This window comes from Microcebus murinus, chromosome 4, assembly GCF_040939455.1.
Source record: "Microcebus murinus isolate Inina chromosome 4, M.murinus_Inina_mat1.0, whole genome shotgun sequence".
Lineage (NCBI taxonomy): Eukaryota > Metazoa > Chordata > Mammalia > Primates > Cheirogaleidae > Microcebus > Microcebus murinus.
Window position 1 is genome coordinate 14,711,667 of NC_134107.1, and position 18,994 is coordinate 14,730,660.

At 47.6% G+C, this 18,994-nt stretch overlaps 2 long non-coding RNA genes across 2 annotated transcripts; one reads left to right on the top strand and one right to left on the bottom strand.

The window, feature by feature from the left end:
* Positions 1–510: 510 nt before the first annotated feature.
* On the top strand, positions 511–17,994 carry LOC142870585 (uncharacterized). The gene is made up of 2 exons (XR_012918926.1): positions 511–731; positions 17,699–17,994. It is a non-coding gene; the product is annotated as an uncharacterized LOC142870585 (long non-coding RNA).
* Positions 11,605–16,640, bottom strand: LOC142870586 (uncharacterized). The gene is made up of 3 exons (XR_012918927.1): positions 16,508–16,640; positions 14,935–15,230; positions 11,605–11,810 (listed from the first exon to the last, which is right to left on the bottom strand). It is a non-coding gene; the product is annotated as an uncharacterized LOC142870586 (long non-coding RNA).
* Positions 17,995–18,994: the final 1,000 nt, after the last annotated feature.

An 18,994-nucleotide genomic window follows, 5' to 3' on the forward strand; every position in this document is an offset into this window, starting at 1 on the left:
AAAAACTGAAAATCAGACCAAAACAAAAAGGAATAATAGGCTGGAGGGTGACAGGAGTCCAGGAAAGCAGGTGTGGGGCAGGCCCTGGGAGGCCTCGTGGGGAAACACAGTCACAGCAAGCAGGGCCACAGGTGGCCAAGGGCAGGGCACAGTGGTTTGTCAGGAACACAGAGGGTGGCTGCAGGCGGCTTCTCTCTGCTTTGGACGCCTGTGGTGGATGTTGTTTCACTTGTTCCATTTTAAAACTTGGAGGAAACAAGGGGGAAAAAAAAATCAATCAATTCATTTAAAAAAAAGGAAACAAAAATCAAACTGTAGCAATGATTCGCCATCACAAAGCATTGCTTCATTACAAAATAAAAAAAGAAAGATGAGAAGAGCATCCTCTTCCCGCAGCGGGGGGCGGCGGGGCTGTGCAGAGAACACGGGGTTCAGTTGAACGTGCTATGACTGTGTGTGAAAAATAGATCTAAAGGGCTTTGAAAACTAGGAGTTGTAATAACCACACAGCCTCGGCAGCTCGGGTTTATTAAAAGCTTACTACATGCCAGGCACCGTGCTGGGAGTGTCACGCTGTCACAATAGCTAGATGACTAGATCGAGACGGGTCCTGGCGCCTGTCGTGTGCGAGCCTTGCTCTAAGAAGGTTGGGTGCCCTGGCTCCCTACGAGTCCAAACGGCCCTGTGAGAGGAGGCACAGAGAAGGGACGTCAACAGCTACTTAGTGCAAGGTGGGCGCCGTGGTAACTGCATTTCACCTTGAGGGAGGCGAATTTCTAGCTCAAGGTCATGGGTACATGTGCAGTCAATGTCAAGACGTATTGTGTTGGGGAGCATTTCTTTAGAGCCCTTGTGTTGGGGTGCTGGGCCAGGTATTGGGGTTTGTCTTAATGTGAGCCACTTGTAAGACAACGCGGCGTGGAGAATTGACCGTCACTGTCTGCTGAGGCCAGGTCTTTACGACAGCTTTGGCCAACTTCAGTTAACGTGGAAAGGTTGTGCTTTCTGTGATCTCACTTGAAACTGGTTAGTGTTTTAAGAACAGGCAGCCACGTGGCTTCCACCGAGACCAACAGCCAGGAGGGGGGGCATGGGTCAGGATTGGAAGCCGTCACCTGCTGAACCGTGTGTGCTGAGCTCACAGCAGGTGGACAGGGGGTGGGAGGACAGAGTGCCCACCAGGGCCTGGATGGACAGGTCAGGGAAGGCTTCCTGGAGGAGGTGGGGCTCACAGGCTGGACCAGAGAGGGAGGGCGGGTGGGCAGGCCAGGCAGTGGAGAGGGCAAGCACAGCAGCTCGATGACCTGGAAGAAGGTGATGTTTGTGCAGTCTGGTGGGGACGAGCCACCTGTGCGGGCGTCTTTGCTCGTGCCTGGGCAGCAGCGTGGAGCTTTAGGCGCTGGAGGGCTTTTTGGTTTTTGTTTTGCTTTGTTTTTAAATCCAGGCTTTCTCTCAGTCACCTTAAAACCTGGTAGGCCACTAATTTAGAGTTCTGGATCCGCAGGAGATGGCCTTTCAAGGGTTATTTTAATTTACTGACTTTGTCACCTTTACCTGGCGGGCAGGGAGGAGAACAGGTCTGTTTTGATGGTTAAGAACAAAAGGCGGCGGAGTGGTTGAGGAAGACGTGGAAAGGGCCAACGAGGACTTTGTTCTGAGGCTGCAGCGACTGGGGGTGACTCAGACCAGCCCATCAGAGTGACTCCCCCTCCTCAGGCAACCCAGTCGTCAAAGGCAGGGAAGGGGCCGGGAGTTAGGGGACCTAACTTGTCCCATCTGACTTCTAACACTTACTCACTCCCCTTCCCATTCCACCATGGATATGAGGCAGCAGTGCAAGGAAGGGAACAGGATGAAAACGAACCAAGAAAAATCTGGGTGATAAGAAAACATGGGTGGAAAATAAGATGAATTTTATGGGAAGGTTATCCACATGGTGCATCATACCAAAAGGTCTCTTCATTTTATTGGTGGTGGGGGCACTTGTTTGCATATGAGCTTCCTGGTGGCCAAAGCAAAGATGCAAACCCAGAGCCCTGAGGATCCTCTCTATCGTCTCAAAAGACATTCTCATCATTTCTATAAGCAATAAATAGCAAGTTTCATGGGACTGCTCCTTATAAAATCCCTTGATGACTGAAGGTCCCCCCACAAAGTAAAAGTAGTTCTTTAGGACCAAAGCAAGTTAATGCTTGTGAAAGACACTTACAAGTGGCTAGATGTAATTACCGTTGTAGCAGGGATTTATGCATCGGAGGATTGGGCCTTTATAAGCCTAGTTTATAGAGTCAGAGACGCTGTTTAAAGCTACAGTTGTTGATAAGAGTTTTCCCCAACTGCCTTTAGAAACTGCCCAGTCCTCAGAAATGAAGTGACGCACAAAATGTGCGTAGCACATAGTATGTGCACAGTTAATGTTTGCCATTGCTGTTTTTGGGTCAGAGCCAATCTGCCCAGGCGAATCCCGCTCTTAGGCTTGCTACATGCCATCTAAAGCTCTCTGTTAGGAAGAGGCCCATTTTATGAGCATTCACGAGGGGCATGGTGCTGACAGCAGGCGGATTCCTGAGAGATTTGCTGCAGAGCAAACATGAAGTTCAAGGCTTCCGTGTGTGTGTGTGTGTGTGTGTGTGTGTGTGTGTGTGTGTGTGAGGACTCTGAGAACAGAATCACTGGGAGGAAGGCAGGTGGCTGCACAGCCCTGCATTTTGGCGAGATGCTGGCCTGGCTGAAGACAGAGCTGCATTCTGGTGGTTTATAGCCCAAGATGTCACCAGAAGCCACCTCCCAGTCATCCTGCGGACCAGGAAACATGTACCGTTCGTTGAAGGCTGGTGGTAATTTGAAGGCTTCCACAGTCTCATTTCAGAGGCGATCACTATTCTTAGCTGTGCAGATTGCTCTAAATTACACCGAGCACTTCATATTCCTGAGAAGTCAGCTGCCTAAAAACAAATCAGAGAATGCTGCAGCTGGAGGCATTTCAGGAGTCCCTCGATGTCCACTATGTCCTCTTCTTACAGAGGAGGAAACTGAGGCCCCGACCAGGATAGTGGATTGACTGTAGACAGGAAGTTAGAATGGAGACTGACCCCCGGCCCAGCTCACTCACCGATATGCTAATGACTAAGTGAAATATTGCAGACAAGCTCAGTGTGCATCAATAGCGCATCGGTTAAATAAATAATGGCTCATTCTTACAAGATGCATGGGTGGAAATATTTTAATGCAGACCATTAAAAGAGAATGAGGCCGATGGACTTTTATTGCTGTGGAGGGTGTCTGCGACATATTGATGGGGGGAAGAAGCAGTTTGTAAAACCACATGCATGTGTCTCTGTGCCTATGTGTAGTTATCTACCTGCTGTTGTACAGTCAAATGTTAGATAAACGTGGTTATCTCGAGGTGGTGGGATTTTAGATTATTTTTACTTTCTTCTTTAGGTTTTGCACAATGATTCGTGTTTAGCCTTTTTTTTTCTTTTATCCTTTCCATGGGTTTGTTATGAAAAACAGCTACATTAATTTTGAAAAGTATTAATTGCTCGTTTAAAGTAGGTTTCAAAAAGTTATCAAGGAACTACATGTTTATGGTCCCAAACTTGGAAAACTGTTTTAAAAACTAGAAAGAAAAAAGAATCCCATCCAATCCCACCAGCCAGAGTGTCACGGGTGGGCGGCTGTTAGGTTTGTTTGCTGCACATCTTGCTGGGGTTTATGAAAAGAATCACTTCTGAAAACTGCGTAAAACTCTGTCTGATCTATATACCAGAATTTACCAAATGGGTCTCCTAAATGTTAAACATCTAGTTCTAGTTTTTTTCCTTCTGACTCATGTGGTAAATGACATCTTTGTGCCTGTGTTTGTCCACACGGTTTCCTTAGCGGTTCCTGGATGTGGGTCCCCTGATCAAAGCACAGGCTTCGTTAAAGCCCTTGGTAGGCGCGTCTCAGGTCTTTGAAAGTCTGTCTCTCAATTTACGTTCCAACCTGAAGTGAGAGAAAGTGCCTATTTGACCCCAGTCTCACAGACTTGTGACTGTCTTTAAAAAATATTTGCTAGTTAGTCATCTTAAAGCACATGAGGCTGAAAATCGAGAGGCTGGTGCTGAGCTGGGGGAGGCGGGGGCGGAGTGCTAGGGACGCCATTTGATGCTGGTGTCACGACCTCTGAGTCCTTCCAACTCCCTCCAACAAAGATCCCGGGACACGAGGAGAGGTGGGTGTGAAGGCACCCGAGGTCCAGGACAGAAGACCAAGGATCATGATTTACAGGTTAAAAGCAGTTGCCCCTAAACCCAAATGGCATTTGTGTGTGTGAGTGTGTGTGTGTGTGTGTGTGTGTTTGTGTGTGTTGGAAAGCTGGGGGTATTGAGTAATTTTAAAGTTCTCCTAAAGGATAAACTGGAGAGAATTAGCAAGAAATTCTTGAAACATAAGAATGGTAAAACAGAGCCTTTCCTTCCAGATATTAGGATTTCAGTGTTTTGTAAAAGTAGAAACTAGAAGATAATATAGGGCAATGTTTATCTGATTTAAGGATGAGAGAAAGACTTACCAGGCATAGAATATGAAGGAGTCTGTAAAAGGAAAATGGAAATAGGTTTTAAAATTCTGTAAATCATAAAGCACCATGAACAAAATTTTAAGCTATTGGATAACCAGCACGTATTTGCAACGTATATGAAAGACGATTAATGTTCCTCTTATTTATTCATGCATTCAATATTTATTAAGTGCTTATAATGGTTGAGGCACAGTTCTAAATGCTGGGGACTCAAAAACATATTAAATACTTTTACATGTCTGTAAGAAAAAAGGAAAATAGGTGAAAACATAAGCAACTTACAAAAGAAAAGATAGAAGTGGACAATAAACATGAAAAAAACCCCTAACCTCTGTAATAATCATGAGCATGCGAATTTCTCAACAATTTTTCACTCTAAAATAGTTAAAAAATTTTCAGGACAGTTGTACTGAATTTTGACCAGTTGAAGCATAAATAGTGAAAACATTTTGCAGACAATTTAATAATAGTTTTTAAAATTTTTTTTTTTTTTTTGAGACAGAGTCTCGCTTTGTTGCCCAGGCTAGAATGAGTGCCATGGCATCAGCCTAGCTCACAGCAACCTCAAACTCCTGGGCTCAAGCGATCCTTCTGCCTCAGCCTCCCAAGTGGCTGGGACTACAGGCATGCGCCACCATGCCCAGCTAATTTTTTCTATATATATTATTTGGCCAATTAATTTCTTTCTATTTTTAGTAGAGACGGGGTCTCACTCTTGCTCAGGCTGGTTTCGAACTCCTGACCTCGAGCAATCCGCCCGCCTCAGCCTCCCAGAGAGCTAGGATTACAGGCGTGAGCCACCGCGCCCGGCCTAAAAATTATTTTTAAGGCCTGGCACAATCACACACACACACGGACTCAACTGAAGTGTTTAACGGTTGAGTACTAGTTTACTAAATTAAGGCACACTTATACAGTGGAGTATTATGTAGACATTAAAAACTTTGTTTTCTAGAAATATTTAATGACATATCACTAGGTGAAGAAAAGTAGGATGTAAAACTATATAATTTTTTTAAATTATATGTGTTTAAAAGTACACAATGTTCATACATGTATATATATATTTAAAGGACTAAAAAGACATGAACAAAAGTTGAAAGAATACAAAGCAAGTTGTCAACTTTGGGGAGGAATCTCTTATTTCTGCTTTTATTTATTTATTTATTTAGAGACAGAGTCTCGCTTTGTTGACCAGGCTAGAATGAGTGCCATGGTGTCAGCCTAGCTCACAGCAACCTCAAACTCCTGGGCTCAAGCAATCCTCCTGCCTCAGCCTCCCGAGTAGCTGGGACTACAGGCATGCGCCACCATAACCGGCTAATTTTTTCTATATATATTAGTTGGCCAATTAATTTCTTTCTATTTATAGTAGAGATGGGGTCTCGCTCTTGCTTAGGTTGGTTTCAAACTCCTGAGCTCAAGCTATCCACCCACCTCGGCCTCCCAGAGTGCTAGGATTACAGGCATGAGCCACCACGCCCAGCCATTATTTCTGCTTTTAAATTTTAATTATTAATATTTTGTTTTAAAAATTTTGCTACAAGGAAGTACTGCTTTTGTTAATAAGGAGATAATTTAGGATGTTCACATAAGATAAAAAGTCCAGTTAATATTATTCAATGCACACAAATAACTAGTAAAATATGCAGGAGAAAATAGCATTATGATGATTTGGATTTTAAACTATATTTTTCTTCTTTTTTGTATTTTCTAAATTTTCTACAACAAATAAATATAGGTTTTATAGCTGGGAAGTAAACCACAACTATTATTACAAAGTGCCTAAAATGTTGAAATGACCTTACTAATTATTTTTTCTACATTCAGCATGCCCCTAAATTCAGGAGACATAGGATAAACTTATTTTAAAATATTATGTTAGTTACACTTTCCAAATACATGTTTTTCTTCAACCTCTAGACACTTTTCAGGTGAGGTACCTCTATATTTGAAGCCATAGATCCAATTGTTAATCTGAAAAAAGTACAATAAGTCTTCTTTCCAGACTTTTGGACCTTCTGTAATGTATTTGTGGCACTGGAAGTTGAAGAAAAACATACTGAGCATAGTATTCAAAGGGTGTAACATGCTGTTTATGTAAATGTGGTCCAACCACTTTGGAAAATGGTTTGACAGTTCCTTATGCAATTAACCATACAGCTCCCATACAATCCGATAATTTTACTCCTAGGTATTTGCCCAGGAGAAGTGAAAGCTCATATCCCCACATGGCTCGTACATGAAAATTTATAGCAGGACTGTTCTAACAGCCCCGAACTGGGAACTGACCAATTGTCCATTAATGAGGAAAGGGACAAAATGTGGTGTGTGTGTATCTCCATATTTCTCTACAATAAGAAAGAACAAACCACTGATCTCACAACAACATGGTGACTTCTAGAACATGGTGCTGAGGGAAGAAGGAACGGCATATCAGTCCATATTATCAAATTCTGGAAAGGACAGAACCAAGCTATAGTGACAGAAAGCCCATCCGTGGTTGCCTGGGGCTGGGGTGGGGCACGGCTGCAGGGCACGAGCAGCCCGGGGGGCTAGTGGAGAGGTTCTATGTCTCAGCTTTGGTGGTTGCATGGATACATGCATTTGTCAAAACACTTCCGACCATCCTCTTAAAAATAGACGTGTTTTATTGTACACAATTATTTCTCAGCAAAGTTAATGTTTTAAAAGGGAGTTTATTCCATGCAGGGCCAGCCATGTCATTAGAAATTAAGACAGTGGCAGAAAAGGATGAAACTGAGCTCGGGCCCTTCTGGTTGTGGGGCCCTGCACAGGCCCTGCACCCCCTAAGCTGCCCCAACGCTGCTTCCAGACTTTTCAGACTCTCAGATGCCTGGGGGCGTGTGTGCGTGCATTTGTGTGTGTGTGTTTGTGTGTGCGCCCATGTGCGCACGTGCAAGAGAGAGAGAGAGACCGTTTCACATAAATGGGATCTTACTATCAATGCTGTTCTTAAATTTGTTTTTTAACTCTGTAATAACGGGCTGAGTCACCTCTCCAAGGCAATAAATTGAGCGCCACAGCAGTCTCCGAAGAGCATTCCGTTGTGTGCCTCCCTGATCGACCAAGCTCCTTTGGAAGGCATTTTGGGATGTTTTCCCTTCCTCACAATCAGCAACATGCAGCCCCCACACAGCGTGGGGCTCTCTCTGTGCAACAGAAATTTCTAGGCCCTCCCAGCAGCCGGGACCCCTCGTGCCCCAGGTGCGGTCTCTGTATGCCCCAGACGGGCTGTTAGCCTTGAGCATTTCCCTTCCCGCCTTCCCTTTTTCTCCAGCCTGAACAGAGCGGCCAGGGCTCTAGAATGATGGACTTTCTTTAGCTCAGAGGCCGCTGCTGCCCTCCCGCTCCAGGACCCGTGGCGCCGGCTCTCGCAATGACTGAGGTCACTCCGGGCCACTCCGGAGGCCTCGAAGGCAGAGCACAAGGCTGTGACCCGGACTCCTGGGGGGTCAAGGAGGCCAAGGCCCTTCCCCAGGTGGGGCTGTCATTAAGCATCCCCTTAGGATGCAAGGAGTTCTGGGCCTCAGGATTTCCAGAATCTACCTCGAGGCGGCTTTCTATCCCAGGGGAGGGATACCTTTCAAGGGAGCCTCAGTCTATATTTTTGCCATATGCAGCTCTGTGTTGGCTTCCCACACCCAGAACCTTCTCTGGGCCGCTGGCTTTTAGGGTCTGCCGAGGTGACCTGCTCTGTGCAGCCGTGGGACTTGGGGCCACCCTCTGCCAGCCACGCGTCAGGTCCCACGGTGTTTACGTCTGTCAGGGCTGTTTGGAATGGGAGAGACGGTGGCCTCTGACCAGCTGCAGTGCCTTAGGGAATCTCTGTCACCCTCTCCGCCCTCCACTTTGCTACACGGTGTGATCTGTGCATTCCGGGAGCCTTGAGGATCTTTACGGTTTCTTCTAGGCCCGAAATGTCGGGAACTTGTTTCTCTTTGTCCAGAACAGAAGGCACTTTTCTCAGCTTGGAAGGACTTTAGTCTGTCCCTTCAGGGCACCAGCAATAAATCCTCTGCAAGGGAAAATGGATGAGGATGAGGGAGGGGAGGAGGAGGAGGAGGAGGAGGAGGAGGAAGGGGAGGAGGAGGAGATGATCCCGTGGGAGGGGGCTTCCCTGGGTGCAATGGCTGCTGCTGTTTCTTCTTGGCCACACGGGGGGCTCTGTGTCCTCCCGGTGGCCGTGTGATCAGTTAGTGGTTGCCTCGAGCACCCTGGGGAGGCCTCGCCAGGCTCATCGGGATTCATGCCCCTTAGGAAAGAGACGGTAACTGAAGAGTGGTTCCGCCAGGGTGAGGGGACATGTCCACAGTCGAGGAGAAACGAAGTGGGCCTGGTCACAGGAGGTGGAGGCGGGTTCTACTCGTCGACTGCTGCCGCAGTGGGGAGGAGGGTCCGGCGGAACTGAGCTCACTCGGTTTGTGCAGAGGAGAATGGTGTTTCAAAGGGGGAGAAGCAAGCTGGGGCCCAAGCAGAGGTGGGGAAGTGAAAAATTACAAAAATCGAGTGCGGTGAGAGGCGGTCAGTGTCTGCGTGATGAGGCCTTTACCAAAGTGAGGCTCCTGCCTGCTCTTGCTGACAACTACGCACGGGTGACTCCGCTGGGGTGAAGGAGATGCATGTTCATCTCAAAGGGCCAGAGAAAGGATTTATGACAGCAGCTTTTTATTTATTTATTTATTTTTGAGACAGAGTCTCACTTTGCTGCCCAGGCTAGAGTGAGTGCCGTGGCGTCAGCCTAGCTCACAGCAACCTCAAACTCCTGGGCTCAAGCGATCCTCCTGCCTCAGCCTCCCGAGCAGCTGGGACTACAGGCATGCGCCACCATGTCCAGCTAACTTTTTTTATATATATTAGTTGGCCAATTAATTTCTTTCTATTTATAGTAGAGACGGGGTCTCGCTCTTGCACAGGCTGGTTTCGAACTCCTAACCTGGAGCAATCCACCCCCCTCGGCCTTCCAGAGTGCTAGGATTACAGGCATGAGCCACTGCACCCGGCCAGACGGTAGCTTTTTAAATAAGCATCCATCCTCAGGTGCTGGCAGCCCCTAGCTTTTCCGGACAGGAACTCAAGGGGGCTGGTTTGACTCCAGGACGTGGCCGGAGGCTGCTGGAAGCTTTGCTGGAGCTTGATCCCTGTCTTGGTGCAGGAGTTTGGGCAGAGCAACAGAGTGGCTCCTCAGCTCAGAGATCTGCCTCTGTATCTTCACGCCAGGCTGCGTGGGGACTGATTTCTAGCTCCTCGACTTCCTGCCTCCCTGTCCGCGCATGGTCTCAGCGTGGTTCTCCCGTCAGCCTGTCATAATCGCTCTGCTTCCCCTGCACTATAAAGGTGGGGTCCTAACCCACCCTGGATTCTACTGGGAGGAAAAACTTCCGGGGCACCAATAAAGGGACAGTGCGAAGTGTTGGCAGTGGCACTGAGGAACCCAATGACTCTAAGATGGGTAACAAATCATTTTGCGAGTCAGATGGCTTCCAACTTTTGTTTTCAACAGCTTTTAAAAAATTAAACAATAATTTGATTCTAGATGGCTTTGTGATGTTTTTGGCCTCAAACTTGGACAGAGTTGAAAAAAAATTGAGTGGCATTACTGTGACAAACTCCTTGTGACAAACCTCATGGCCTCACTCAATAAAAATAAAAACAAGGTGCTAATCCTGTCTTGTTCTAGCAGCAAGTAATATCCACCATGGATAGGTTAACTAAGTGAGGTGGGGAAACCTAAATGCCCCATTAAGATACCTTTCCGATAAATTTAGCTTTTTGTGGCTAACCATCATCAAATTTTGATGTTACTGATTATATTGGTATAATATCAAATATTACTTATTATACTGATGTAATAAATGTTAGGTCCAGAGCTGAGAGAGAGACACATGAAGTCTCATGTGTAGTAAAATGTTGTTTATTTTGAGGACCTGGGTGCAGATGGCTGGAGGCCAAAAGAGCGTCCATCCCGAGAGAGAGGGGAGAGCCTTGGGTTTTGTAGACAGTTTTTCTGGGGGAGTGAGTACCTGGGCCAGAATAGCCGCTATAATAACATTTTTTTAAATAACCCATTTCTGGGACCCTTGCATCAGTCTCATCCTGTAGAGATAAGGAAGGGGGTAGTTTTGTCTTTATCAGGAGGGATAGGAATGAGGTGTCCCTTGCTGTCTTGTTAGATTTATAAGCTTCAAACTCTCTGACTCCTGTGGCTATTGTTCTACAAGTCTAAGTTTTCCATTAACCGCATTCTGTCCTATACATACTTTTTGGGTTCCCACCTGGAACAAAGCTAACAATAAGTAATATCAAAATTTGTGGCACCCATGATTTTTTGCTTTATGTGTTAATAATAATTGTATGACAACATACCCTAGAGCATAAAACTGAAAAGTTGTCTTGACAAGTGGATAAAAATAATAACCTAGAGCAAAAATTTTATGAGGGCCTTATAGATCACAGGAACTGATAAAGTTTAAGCATTTTTAATTTATACACATTTTTGTTTCAAAGACTCTTAGAGTGATTACTATACGATTTGGAGGCATAAAAATATATTAGGGTTAAGATTATATGGAAAGAGTGGAAGAAGAATTCAAGGATACAAAGGAATGGTGTCATGGCACTGTTAAGAAATGGCTTACTCACATATTTTAAAAATGGATAATAGTGTATGTCAAAGTAATATTCCACTAGGTTTATTTAAAAGGATGACATAAGTTTTCTTTTGAAATGTCAGTATTGAAAATATGACATCGTATATGGGATATGAATCACATCCTGCTTCATCGAACTTTTGTTGAAACATTTTAGAAAACAGCTTAAAAATGCGTGAGGGCACGCAAGGTAGCTTTCTTGAAACTGTTCCACTAGACCAGGGCCACGCAAGCGACAGCCCTGGGGCCAGGTGGCCCCGTGCCTGGTTTCGTTGTGCCCAGAAGCCAAGAGTGGTTTTTACATTTTCAAATGGTTGAAAGAAAGGAGGAAGACACATGAAACTCGAATTTTAGCACTCATAGCTGGTTTGATTGGAGCCCAGCTATGCTCCTTCCTTTTCACGTGCTTTTTACACCCAAACGGCAGAGTTGAGCAGAGACTGTACGGCCAGCAAATCCTGAAATATTTCCTATCGGAACATTTCCAGGATACGTTAGCTGACTGCTGCGCTAGACCACAGGCTCAGAGAACCTTCTGGTGGCTCCAGCTCTGCTCTTGATCGTGGATAAATCTGAAAAAAAAAAAAAAAATGTGCTGTTTGGATCAAGTGATCTCTGAGTTCTCTAAAAGTTCTAGAAGCCCGGGAAAGCAGCCCATTCTCAGGTATTAGTGGCTGATACCTCCCAGGTGTACCCGCCTTTAAAAACGACCCCTGAGGGGGCAACACCTTTAACGCAAAGGGGTGAGGTGCTCAGGGCAGTGGCTGGTGGTGGCGATTTTGAGGAAGGGACTTTACTCAGCATCAGTCGATGTCAGAGTTTGTGATGAATGGATGAAGATTTATGCAATCCATCTACCCGGTTACAAGCACCCGCCAGTGTCCCTAGGGGCCTATCCTTGCCCACTCCAGGCCCATACACTTCCTGGACCTTGCAGAAGCCTCAGGGAAGGTCTGGCACAGACAGACCGGAAGCCACGCCGTGCTCATCCAGCCCCACCCGGTGCCACGTTCGGTGGCAGGACGGGGGCGTTGTGTCTGCCTTTCATCCCCTCCGGCTTTGTCTATGAAAAGCTCATCTCCTGTGTGGGCCTTGCAGGGTGCGGTGGGAGGCGCCACGTGAGTTACAGGCCAACCGGGGACAGGCCGTGGTGCTCCAGGGGCCCTGGGAGGATGTTGTGCAACCCCCCCACCCACACCCAGTGCAACCTCAGCCTGGGGCAGGCGCAGCTCACAGGACGTGGGGAGGGCTGGGCATTCGGGGGCTCCCCGAATGGCGTGGCCAGCCAGGGCTCCGCCATAGCACACCCCATGGGTCAGGTGTCACTGAGCTGGCCTTTGAGGAGGGGGAGGCCGTGAGCAGTGGGGCAGGGAGGACAAAGCCGGTGCCAGGTGGATCCCAGACCCGTCTGAGAGGGCAGCCTCTCCTGGCGCCAGCCCGGCCGATTACAGCGGACTGCAGAGGTTCCAGACCTGGCTGGGGTTGCCAGAGTTTCCAATTTTTCAAAAGAAACTAGGAATCTGGGATTCTCTGTGAAATCTCCTGATTTCCAAATGTTGGCAATTCATTCCAAAAGAAATTTTTTTTTCCTTATCACCGTTTTTAAGCAATTTGATTATGATATGTCTAAGTGTAGTTTTCTTCATGTTTCTTTTTTGAAACAGTCTCACTTTGTTGCCCAGGCTACAGTGAGTGCTGTGGCATCAGCCTAGCTCACAGCAACCTCACTGGGCTGGGCTCAAGCGATCCTACTGCCTCAGTAGCTGGGACTACAGGCATGCGCCACCATGCCCAGATAATTTTTTTGCATATATATTGTTTTAGTTGGTCAATTAATTTCTTTCTATTTATAGTAGAGACGGGGGTCTTGCTCTTGCTCAGGCTGGTTTCGAACTCCTGACCTTGATCAATCCTCCCGCCTCGGCCTCCCAGAGCGCAGGCACGGAAACGGCCTTGGGAATGTCGCTCCTTTCCTGGCTTAGAAACTTGGCACTGATCTCCGAGGTCAAGAGAAGTGAAGTGGGGGCCGGTGTCTGGTGGGCGTGAGGTTCTGCCCGCTGCTCCATTTCTCATTGCTTCTGGAAGGGACTTGGCTGGGTGACGTGCCAGTCGGCACCCTCGTTTTGCCCTCGTAGGGGCTGCCAAAGGCCCACCCTCAGCCCCACCGCGCACCCAAGGAAGCCTCTCAGACGGGAGGCGCTCTGCATCCCACCCATGAGACCTTGGGGAGGGGGCGGCTGCCCAGATGGCACCGATAAACTCGTCATGTGACACTCGAGGCTGATTTCCGGATTTCATGTGGGCCTTTTTCCCTTAGAAGAAAATCAGATGTCCTTGAATTAATGCACTACAGAGATCCATTGTCTCTTCCCTTCTCCAAACATCCCCAGAGAAAAGCCTGCAGCCCCCGGGGGGTGCTGGGCTGGGCCCGGGTGGCCTCGGTGTGCAGGGCTGAATCTGGGTTTGAATTCTAGTCCCGCTGCCAGTCGCCTGTCGTTCCCCACGCTGTGGATAACAGCGGTAGCTGCTGCAGAGGGTGGGTAGGATTAAATGTGATAATGTATGGAAAATGCCTGGCACAGAGCAGGGGAAGGGGAGGAGGAAGAGCCAGAGGAGTTGGAGTAGGAGCAGGATGTTTGCAAATTGAATGAAAACAGAAACGAGTGAAGGAACGGTAACACCCATTCTAAAGGGATCTTACAAAAATTATATCTCACTTCTTTAGAATAATACATTATAATTCCCACCACCATGCCCCAAAGGCTTGCTTTCTAATTATGTTTCGTCTTTTCATCTTGCTTAATTAAAAAGTGATGTACTGAGGGACTCTGGTGTTCGGAGCTGTCACTCACGGCTCGGGCCGGGCTCCCTGCCGGAGAGTGGAGGGTCTCCCGGCCCCCTCAGGCGAGGATTGGGCTCCTCCAGCCTGGGACTCACTCACTGGACAACCAAGGGTTGTATCTGGGACCTCCAGCTCCCACTGGGGGTATGATGCCCTGGGCGGGGGGGGGGGGGGGTGCTGGAGGGAGGGGCACAGGGGGCAAGGCTGGGCCCTTTCAGTCTTTTAAATTGGAGCAGAAATGAAGGATGCCAGTGACATCCACTTACAACTTTCTAAAAACCTTTTTTGGGACACAGATGCTCAGGTTGCAGCATAACCTATTTATAGAAACACCTATCAAAGGAACAGCAAGCCTGCCTCTTAAACAAGAGAGGCAATTAACCAGAGACCTGATGCGGTGTAAAAGCCAGGGAGTCTATTCCTGGAAGGGCCCGTGTGCCTGGGGGACCTGACTCAGAAGCTAGGCAGCCCCTCTTCCTTTCACCCTTTCCCTGCGACAGGGAAAAATCCTGCCGCAGGGCGGCCAGGCAGACCTCGGGGCCAGGGAAGAGGATTTTCTGAGAGACAGTTTCCACTTTGTCTTAATTGTAGTAGATCAGCGAGACCGAACCTTCTCACTGGAATCGGCCCCTTGTGTTTCCATTTTTCACTCTTCTTTATAGAGTAGTACTTGGCAAGGCATCAGAATACCTGCACAAGCAAAGGCAGCCAGGAAGGTGGGTGGCAGGCCCTGGTGGCTCCAGCGCTCATTCATCTGCCTACGCCGGGGTGCAGGCTCCCCGCAGAAGGGGACATTTGGGGGGGGGTGTCTGTGCATGAGGAACAGAAGTGCCAGGGCTTTGAGAGGCACTCACGCAAAAGTGGAGGACTGTTCAAACACTTATTGGGTGTCTACGACATGCCAGGGCCACTTGTGGGTGCTGGGGGCACGGCAGTGAACACAGCAGGTGCCGCCCCACCTGCCCGGAGCTGGCGTTCCAGGTGCTGCTCCTGTTCGTGCAGTTCTCTGCGGCGATGTGAGTCTTGTCATCCCATTGCATTGAGCGGCCGACAAATACTCACGGGGACTGAGAGCAGCTGGGGAGCCAGCGCCACGCCCGTCGTTGCATCCTTAGAGATGGACAGAGAAGACGACCCATAGCCGATGCTCCTAAAATAGTATTTGTGTTGTTGCTTTAAAGACATTCTGCCAGACGTCCAAGTGGGAGGAGTAGGGACAGAAAGAAAAGAAAAGAAAAAAAATCACAAGCTCAGGCCTTACTTTTGAGCAACTTATAACCTTGATGGAGAAAATCAGAAAATATAAGACAGAAATGGTATATGGAATGCAACCATTAAGTACCTGGATGGCGGATGGTGAGAACCAGTTCCTTGCTGTTGCAACGGGAGGTTACAGATCCGTAAGAATGATCCGTGTGGCGACAGTTTACGGTTGGCGGCATGAAGTATGAGTTCGTGTTTACCTTAATGTAGTAGAAACAGGTGGACACGTATAGGCGTGTTATGGATTTGCACATGTGCACGGTGTAGTATGCACACATATATTTCCTTACTCCGTCAGCTAAGGCAGCTTAGAGACAGCCACACCCCAGTAGCAACAAGCACACGAAGAACCCAGATCTCTGTTTTTAAATATTATTCTTATATACCAGATGAGCTTGGAGCATCTTCCCCCCCCCCAATTTCTTTTCTTGTGGTAAAATTCATATAATATAAAGTTGGCCATCATAACCATTTTTAAGTGTACGGTTCAGTGGTATGAAATACACTCATAAGGTGCAACCAACGCCACCACCCATCTCCAGAACCCTTTTCATCTTTCAGAACTGAAACTCCCTGCCCATGAAACACTAACTCCCAACTCCCCTCTCTGCCATCCCTGGCAATCGCCGTTCTACTTTCTGTCTCTACTGATTTGACTACTCTAAGAACCTCATCTAAGTGGAATCAGACAGCATTTGTCCTTCCGTGACTGGCTCATTTCACTCAGCGCGATGTCTTCGAGGTCCGTCTGCACTGTAGCGTGTGTGACGACTTCCTTCCCTTTCACATCCCGGAGCATCTTCTAGGACCAGAGGATGAAGAGTGCTCCACCAAACCCACAACGACAGGGACCTGTGAAACTGTCACAGGAGCCCGTGGGAAAAGCTCCCAACAGCCAAAGCTGGACGAGCTTGAGCAATAAAATAAATTAGTATCGGGCTGTGACCCAAAGTAAATACCCGCGAGCTCACACCGACATCAACAAATAATAAATAGAGGAAAATGGACAAATCTCCCATGGAAAAAAATTCCAGATAATTCATTATACAGATGCTCTGACCTCAGAGAGGTGGGCCCTGATTGGCCGTTCCTTAACCGTGGGCTATGCGTGGTGACGTCCTTCCAGAGGGGACAGTACAGAATCGTGGGGGCTCAGGGACTTACTGTGCAGTGGAGACACCTGACCGGCACTCTCTCAGGCAGATGACACTGTCAGCATCCACAGTGACGTGTCCTATTGACGGGACGGCCCTTCGACATGATGGGGTGAGAACAGCCCTGCACCTCTGAGGTCTTCCTGCCCCACCCCGTGACCCCAGTCTGAGCCTGAGAAAAACACCAGCCAAATCACAGCTGAAGATCATTTTACAAAACACCTGAACGAATACTTCTCAAAACTGCCATCGTTATCAAAAACAAAGGAAGTCCGAGAAACTGTCACAGCTAAGAGGAGCCTAAGGAGACATGACGATTAAATAACGTGTGGATTCTAGTGGGTAGTCATGTATCCATGCTGGCTCATTCACTGTGACAAACGCACCATGCTAATGTAAGGTGTTAACAATCGGGAGACTGAACATGGGGTGGAGGGGAACTCTCAGGGTTATCTATGAGATTTTTCTGTAAGACTAAAACTATTCTAAAAGGAAATGTTGGCTGGGCACGTGGCTCACGCCTGTAATCCTAGCACTCTGGGAGGCTGAGGCAGGAGGATTGCTTGAGCTCAGGAATTTGAGGTTGCTGTGAGCTAGGCTGACACCACGGCATTCTGGCCTGGGCAACAGAGTGAGACTTTCTTTCAAAAAAAAAAGGTTAATTTTAAAAACTGAAATATGCCCTAAGAAAAATGGGAAGAAAATCCTCCTTGGCAGTCAGAAGGGAGCAGAGGCTGGGTGTGGTAGCTCCCGCCTATATTTCCAGCACTTTGGGAGGCCGAGGGATAAGATTGCTTGAGCCCTGGAGCCCTGCAGTTCCAGACCAGCCTGGGCACATAGTGAGACCCCGTTGCTACAAAAGAAATTGCTAATTTTAAAAATTAGCAGGGGCGTGGTGGCATATGCCTGTAGTCCAAGCTACTTAGGAGGCTGAGGTGGGAGGATTACTTGGGCCCAGAAATTTAAGGTAGCTGTGAGCTACAATCAAGGCATTGCATTCTAGCCTGGGCAACAAAGCAAGATCCTGTCTCAAAAAAGAAAAGCGCAGGGGGAGAAGAATGGGCTTGGGGTACTGGAGGAGCCAGAACAGATACTTAATGAACAATGAAAGCTGTGTAGCTTTCCTGGGTGTGACAGATGGGGGGCTGGGTCCTGACACTTCATTTCTCGCACACTGATCGTGTCTTCTTTCCTTCACCAGCTCTGAGCCACTCCTGCTCTGTGTCTGCTCCTGGGGCTCCTGCCTCTGGACTCCTGGCAGCCCAGGAATGTTGGGATTCGGAGATGGGAGCCGTGCCCTGGACGTTCTTCCATCCCAGCGCCCAAGACCGCCCAGGCTGGAACCTTCCTGTGGGCCAGGACCCTGTTCTCTCTCTGTGCCAGGGCTCCATCATCGATCGAACTGGCCCTGAAGACGCCCACTGGACTTTCATGAAATGAATGTTCCGGACCTTGTAGCCTTGGGACAGGACTCTGAGTATCACTGAATCACAGAGAGAAAGCATGGCCCTTTTCAACTCCGTGCCCGTCCTTCTCATCGCAGCAAGCAGAACACTTGGTTGGTTTGAGGGTCTTTACTGCCTCTCCCATCCCTGCCTGTCTCCATCTGTAACCCAAACCAGGCAGATCCCAGACTCAGACTTAGCAGACAAATGTGTCTAGCGAGAGTCACAGCACTGCTTTATTTTGGAATTATCTTCAATTTATAGCAAGTGATACAGGTTTTTCACTTATAACGGCAACATTGTTTCCTTTACATTTGTTTTAAATTTTAATTCATTTTCAGACAGAGAGAAAAGTTGCAAGCATAATACAAAGAATTCCTGGATACCCTCATCTGGATTCCCTAGTGTTAATATTCTCTCTCTCGCCTCCCACAACACACACACACACACACACACACACACACACACACACACACACGATTTTTTTTTGAACCATTTAAAAGTATGTTGCCCTTTAACCCCTAAATACATCAATACTTCAGTGTATATTTCCTAAAAGCAAGAATGTTTTCTTACGTAAGCACAGTACACTTTTCAAAATCAGGGAATGAACACCGACATAACACTGCTATTGAATCTCCAGACCTCGTTCCTGCTCACTACCTGTCCCAATGACGCATTGGATAGCAAAAGAAAGTCCCAGGCTGCGCCTTGCGTTCAGGTGGCATGCCTCCTCAGCTCCTTTAATCTGAAGCAGCTCTGGAGTCTTTGTATTTTGTGACATCAGTGTTTTTGAAAAGTACATGCCAGATGTTTTGCATAGTGTTTAAAGATTCTTTTTAAAATAAATTTAAGTTTTTAAGAATTGAGTCCATTTAAAGAAAAACCAAGTGACCGAAAGAACGAATGGTCCACAGACAAAGCAGAAACCGTGAAGATGCACATGGCTAAGAGTTTGGAGAAGCGATGCTTTAAATGTATTTCAGTCTGCCCCGGGGTCCCCTCCCCCTGGGATGGTCAGGCCCTGGGCCACTGGGTTAAGGACTGTGGAT